This window comes from Phyllostomus discolor, chromosome 4, assembly GCF_004126475.2.
Source record: "Phyllostomus discolor isolate MPI-MPIP mPhyDis1 chromosome 4, mPhyDis1.pri.v3, whole genome shotgun sequence".
Taxonomy (NCBI): domain Eukaryota; kingdom Metazoa; phylum Chordata; class Mammalia; order Chiroptera; family Phyllostomidae; genus Phyllostomus; species Phyllostomus discolor.
The window spans coordinates 190188535-190194815 of NC_040906.2; the positions used below are offsets into that span (position 1 = coordinate 190188535).

Genomic DNA, 6281 nt, shown 5'->3' on the forward strand with positions numbered 1-6281 from the left:
CTGTGGAGCAGAGCCAGTGGCAAGTTTGTCCTCTATGGCAGTGACTGCTTAATTTTCTTCACAAAGGACTCCTCTGGCATTCATCTAAATTTTCAGACCCCCTTTCAAATTTATTCATAAGTTTCCTCTTTCCCAGTGACCCCAACATACTTGGTTCTGGGAAAGGGTCTGCCAACCAATGGCAGATCTGCACCTGACCCCGAATGAAGCCCTAGGGGTCCTGAGGCCCAGGTTGAGATAGTCCTGCCTTTGGGGGCCGGGGCTCAGCTCACAGTCTCCTTGGGCCAGACGTTTTCATCGCTAGATTTTTTTTTTTTTATGTTTAAGGGAGGAGGGAAAGAAAAGTATAAGGGAGCTTTGAAGAAATAGTGACAGACCTGCCTCAGCTTTTTTCCTTCAGAAAGCCTCTTCCAAGTAATTTAATTCTTCCACTACCATCCTTTTGTCCTGAGTTCCTCCAGCTCCTAGGTTCTTAGCTGGCCCAGAGTCATGATGTCTGTCCTGAGTTGTTTTTGTTCGCTGCTTTTATAACTGAACTGACCTCACCGGCTGCATGATGAAAACTTCTAGAATTCTAGGAATATGCCTTCCGTTCATGTCTGTGGTTTAATAGTGCTCAGTATTTTGCTCAGCACAGGAGGCTCAATTAAGTAAAAGTATTAAATTGATTCATTTGTTAATTGAAAGAATGGCATTGTCCATCTTGAACCCCAAAGGTGTTCTGGAAAGAAAAAAAACAAACCACTAAAGCAAATGCAACAGTAGAACTGTTTTTCTCAAGGCAGAACCTTTTCAGTTTGACTTGGCTGTGAAATACTCAGAGCTCAGACCGAGGGGGACTTTTTCTAGTAAGTTAATTACTGATTTAGTGGGACTAAGTTTTTGATATTTATTAGCAGCAATTTTGGTAACATGACATAAATTCATGACATCTATATTTAGAAAGAAACCATAATATGGTAATAATACTGCTCTATAATTACTTCATTATTTATTTCTCTATCCCCCCACATTATTGTTTAAAGTACTTGAAAAGGTTAAGAAGACCAAATACTATATACTGGTTAAAAATTGTTGTGAAAAAAGAAGGTAACACAAGATTAGCCGCATAAAATAAAGTCAAAATTAAGACTAAGTAAACAATGGACCCTTTAAGGACTTTATATACTTGCAAAAAACTTAGCTCTAAGCTTCCTGGCAACCAACCTGAAAATGATTAACCTGATCAGGTATGTAATACACCATATTTCAAAGACAGAAAGTAATTCAGTTTGGTCAGGAGAACTATAATGATTCCTAACACAAACCCCAGGCAGAGAACTTCTGTTGAAGATGTTGATTGGGTTCCATTGGTAAAATGCCCCTAATTCATGACTACATCCTTAAGTGTGAATCAGGGTAGATTTCATGAGGTGTGTTTACAGTGCCCTTCCATGCAAAGGGTGTGAACATCAAGTGCTGTTCAGTAGAAGCAGTGCCACTGGTACCTATACAATGAGTTCCATGAATATAATTTCCCCAGGTCTGGCTACATTCAGGAAGAAATTTGAGGTATCTGCTCAAATGGAAGGACTGCTCTATCAATTAAGTTGGGCTCGTTGGTGCTGTGATAACAAATAATCAGAAAATCTTAGTGGCCTAAAACTCCAATGTTTATTTCTTGTCCATGCTCTATATTCATCGCAGGCTGACAAAGGGTTCTCGTTATTGCAGTCATTCAGAAACCCAGGTGACTAGAGGTTCCATGCTTTCATGGCCACAGAAACTGGGGAAAAGAGCACACGGACTCTCAAACCTTCTGCCCGGAGCGCTTCTCAAGTCTGTTGAAGTTTTCCTGGCAAAAGCAAGCCAACCGTCGAGCCAGGCCAGTCTTCCATAGGATGGGCACATACAGTCTTTCCATGGGGAGGTGCATGGGATATCGTGAACAACAGTGCAACTTACGGCAACTGTGCAGCCTTAACAAGAACTCTAAAGAATGATTTTCTGAGTGACATTTTCTAAGATTTGGGTGTGACAAACCCCTCTAAATTGCATTATTTCCTACTGACTCCTTGAAATGCAATGTTCTCTGCTGGTAGTTAAAATGAGAACTGTCTGCTTTCAGGGACAGACCAGCTGGGGGAAGGATTGATGTTTTACCATGAAAATGCACTATCAAGATGCACTCAAAATGCACTGAGCAGCCTATCAAGACCTCATGCCAGACCATGCTCTATAACTTAATACTTTTTATTATTTTGACAACATACTCCTCAATTTTCTCCCTTCTCTAGTTACAACACATTGTTAACTAAACACATATACAATCACATACAGATATAATCATGGTGTCTTTTATGACTCACCTTTACCATTCTTTTCTGACTCCTCCCATCAAAAACATTCAGTGACTCCCAGTGGCACTGCAAGCATATTTGACACCTTGACTAGATTATTTTTATAACATCTCCCCCGCCCTCCACTATGATTAAATTATATTCATGTAGTAATTGATAACCAACATAATTTAAAAATCTTTTTTAAAAACAACAAATAAAAAGAATGGTGGTAACTTTAAAGCTTACTCAAGTTCCCGGACTGTTTTATGTGTGAACTAAAATGTATACTTTTCAAATAAAAATACTACACTTGCACTTTGCACTTAAACAAACATAGGAACTCCACTGATCTCATAGAATGAGAGAAGTGAAGCAACTCAAGTTCTGATGCTTTGGCTTAAATCACAGCCATGTCTGCCCAAGGCCAGCTCAAGGATTCCCAGTTTGCTCTTGGATGCACATAGCTAAGTGTGGGTGTGTTGGGGCCAACTGCATAACTGGGAGTTGGCTGGATTAACTTCCATTGGAACACAATGTTTAGTAAAGGATATGTAATAAAAATGTGATAATTCAAACCTTATAATGTGTTATTAAAAGTCAACACTAATCGCTGCAATTGTTTAAGAGAAAGATTTACAAAAGATTTTTTTTCAAAGTATTTGATCACTTCATTATTTAGAATTGTAGGCACAAGGTGAAGATTTGAATCAGAGTGACTCAGTTTTATTATTGCTTTAAAATTCTCTGTATACAGTGTACCTTCTTACTGCCTGTAGCTGGGACTACTGCTAACACCTCTATGTGGTCAGCCACAGGTAACTTCCCTTGTTGACATAACCGAGTACAGAATGGACACTCTCACAAAGCTCTTTGTCTTGTGGCCTCCGCTTCTTTCTAGCCCACTCCACAATCCCCCTCTTGTGAAAATACTTCGTTTTCTCTAAAATAATGGAAATATTCTACTCCCCGGACCCTCTTCTTTCTAAAAAACATACTTCTATGTATTCATATTCCTCCTTCTGACAATTTAAATGTAAAGAGCAAAGACATTAGAGCCAGGATTTTCTGGGTTTGATTTTTCTCTCTGCAGCTTGTAAATTGTGTGACCTTGGGCAGCTTATTGAACATAGCTGGGCCTTAGCCCCCACACCTGGAAAAATAGGGGTACAAGCCTCAGTTATAGGTACCACCATGAGAACATAAAACATATGTGAGGTCATCTGTCACAATAATTATCTTTTCGATCTTCCTTACCAAATTCTGCATATCCAACCCATTCAGAGCTTTGTTCAAAATAAATCCTCATAGAAGTTGAACAACTGGATGGAGCTGATTGAACTTGATGGTATATGAGCTACAGAGGTACATGGTGGAGGCTCAGGTTTCAGACCTTTCTGTGACTGCTTCAGCTGTGAGCTCAGCATCATCATGAGAAGAAAATCTAGGATATTTCTCATTTGGCTTCTGCTCCCCGCCTTCAGCTGTCAAAACAAGGAGGCAGCAGAAGCATAGCCGGGATGGGAACTGCCCGGGAATCTGGATGAGGGTTCCTTTTCACCTTCAGGATTGTCTTCGCATGTTGAGCAGCTCAGAGGTAAGGAATGCTGATGTCATCAGGGTTAGTGCTGCGTCCTGAATAAATACCAAGTGAGGAGGAAGATGACTCAGCCCTCAGAGCTGCCCAAACCTCATACTCCTCCGATATTTTAAGCAACAGAGAGTGGTAAGCAGCTGTTAGATATCTTTGCTTCTTTGTTCAGGCAAAGCTTAGCTTGTTCCATTCGGAAAGAAAATGGTCATAGTTTCCAGCACATTTAAAAGTCTCCTTTCTTAGAGTTGTTAAAGCACACGTAGCCTGGAATATACAACTTAATTTTATACGGTCTCATCTCATTTTCTTATTATTTCCTGATTCTAAATGGATGTTAAGTTTGTTGTGGTAAGAGACCACACCTCGAGTTCCTCTTATGTTCTCTCTAAACTTAGTGATTACTCTTGGGTCCATAGTAGTTGGTACAGGCAAATATTAATTTCATTTGCATATGATTTTTACATGAACAGTTACTTCTACTTCCACTCTTTCTTTTGAAATTCACCACAACCCTGTAAAATAATTGTTATTATCTCTATTTTATAGGTCAGGAAGCTATGGTTCAGGGAGATTAAGTACACCATCATAGTCATATAACTAGTTATTAGCAGAGCCTGAATTTATATATATATTTTATATATTATGTATATTATTTATACATATTTTATATATATTCTGAAAAATATATGGAATATAGATAACCAATTCTGTCTTAAATTTTATTGTTTAATGAGAGCTTAATTTAAAAGCTTTAAAAATATATTTAACATCTTCCTAAGTGTTGGATCCCTGCTGCCCACCTTTCCCCCCTTGTTCTGTAATTAGAATACTTTTTGTAGTTTGTGACTTTGTTGCTCTAGAACATAATTATTTTATTTGTATAGAGAGAAGTTTGTTTGTGCATATGTAAGGAAACATGGCACAGGAAAGTTCCCAAGCAATATACAAAGATTTATTTGTATTTTAGTCAGCACGATGTAACAGATATTCAGAGAATTCACAATATTTGGGGGGTATTATTATTCATCTTAAAGGTAAGGGAAGGTGAGCAAAGGTTTGTGGTTAAGAAGAGCATAAATGGTGCAAATAATTTAAATTGCTGGACTCATATGATCCAGTCAATAGGTAATTATGGAGTACCTGCATTGCTGGCCTGACTGGAGAGTGGTTTAGAACACATTAAAATTGGGGGGAGGTCAGACACTCTGGGAATTCAATCAAGATAACCCAATTTGCACACTAAAATGATGCAGGAGGAACTGGAGAACTACCTAGATTTTTCATTTTGGTCTCGTGCTGCAAATGGACAACAAGCCTGTGATTGATGGAAGACACTTGCCTGGCTTATTATGTTATGATTCATGGATTCCTGGTATAGAACATCATTGCGTATTTTGTCTTTGGAGGCTTCCTCTTTCAGTTATTGCTGAAATGAACATCTTACTTATATTAATAAAGCAATAATTTCAGCAAATGAAATGTTACAGCCTGCTAAAACTGTAAAAGAACTTGAGTTTCAGTGTGGGTGAGTGTAAGCATAATAATTTAGTCTTTATTTGAGAGATTGTTGAGTATGATGTGCAAATATTTTGTTGCTTTTATAATTGATGTTCTCAGTAATTTACCACATCTTTTTCATTTCATTCATGAAACTTGTAAAGGATTAACTGTAAATGGATCTTTGAGGAAGTTGGTTAAATGTATCACCAAAAAGGGTAAGAGTGGTCTGGGGTGTGGTGAGCAGTAGAAGATCATTATTACAGAGAAATCTCTATTTTTATCTCCCAGTTTAATCCCTCCACGTGCATTAACCCGAAATAGATCACAGTGCTTCTCTGTTAAAATAATGCACGGACACTTAGATTGATGATTACTGCTGCATTCAAGGTTCTATAAATAATGATAACATTACTGTCTAGCACATTATATAAGTTCACCTAAATTATAAGTAGAAGATGTATCATGTCATGGTCAAGTCGAATGTATGTAATTTACAGGCTCCATTCTCACTGTCATGAGTGTCTGTTGAGGAGGGCAAGAATAATTATCACCCTTCTCCAGAAAAATGCATCAAATCTGTGCCTTTTTCTAAATCTAGTGTTTAAGAAATTGTCCAGTCCAAAGGAAAATCCCTCTCGAGGGGAAAAATGAAATCACTTATGATCACCTCCTCCTACAAGATTTCATGAACCACATTTTGTGAACTTGTACATGTGGGACATGATGCTGAGTATGACGGTGGTGGTGGTAGGAGGTGGAGAAAAAGGGTTGAATGTCAGCCTTGCCTTCACTGCGACCACTAGCTCATTGAAGAAAGTGCAACAGTCTTTCTTTTTCTTCTGGAAGGCACTGTGACTGATTGAATGGTC

The 6281-nt window shown here is 38.3% G+C and overlaps 1 long non-coding RNA gene across 1 annotated transcript in view; it reads left to right on the forward strand.

Annotated features, from left to right (window-relative positions):
- Nucleotides 1-323: 323 nt before the first annotated feature.
- The window catches only part of LOC118500351, a 19333-nt gene continuing 13375 nt past the window's right edge, over nucleotides 324-6281 (forward strand). The window contains exon 1 of the long non-coding RNA XR_004902921.1: nucleotides 324-3915. This is a non-coding gene — a long non-coding RNA (uncharacterized LOC118500351). The remainder of the gene's footprint in view (nucleotides 3916-6281) is intronic.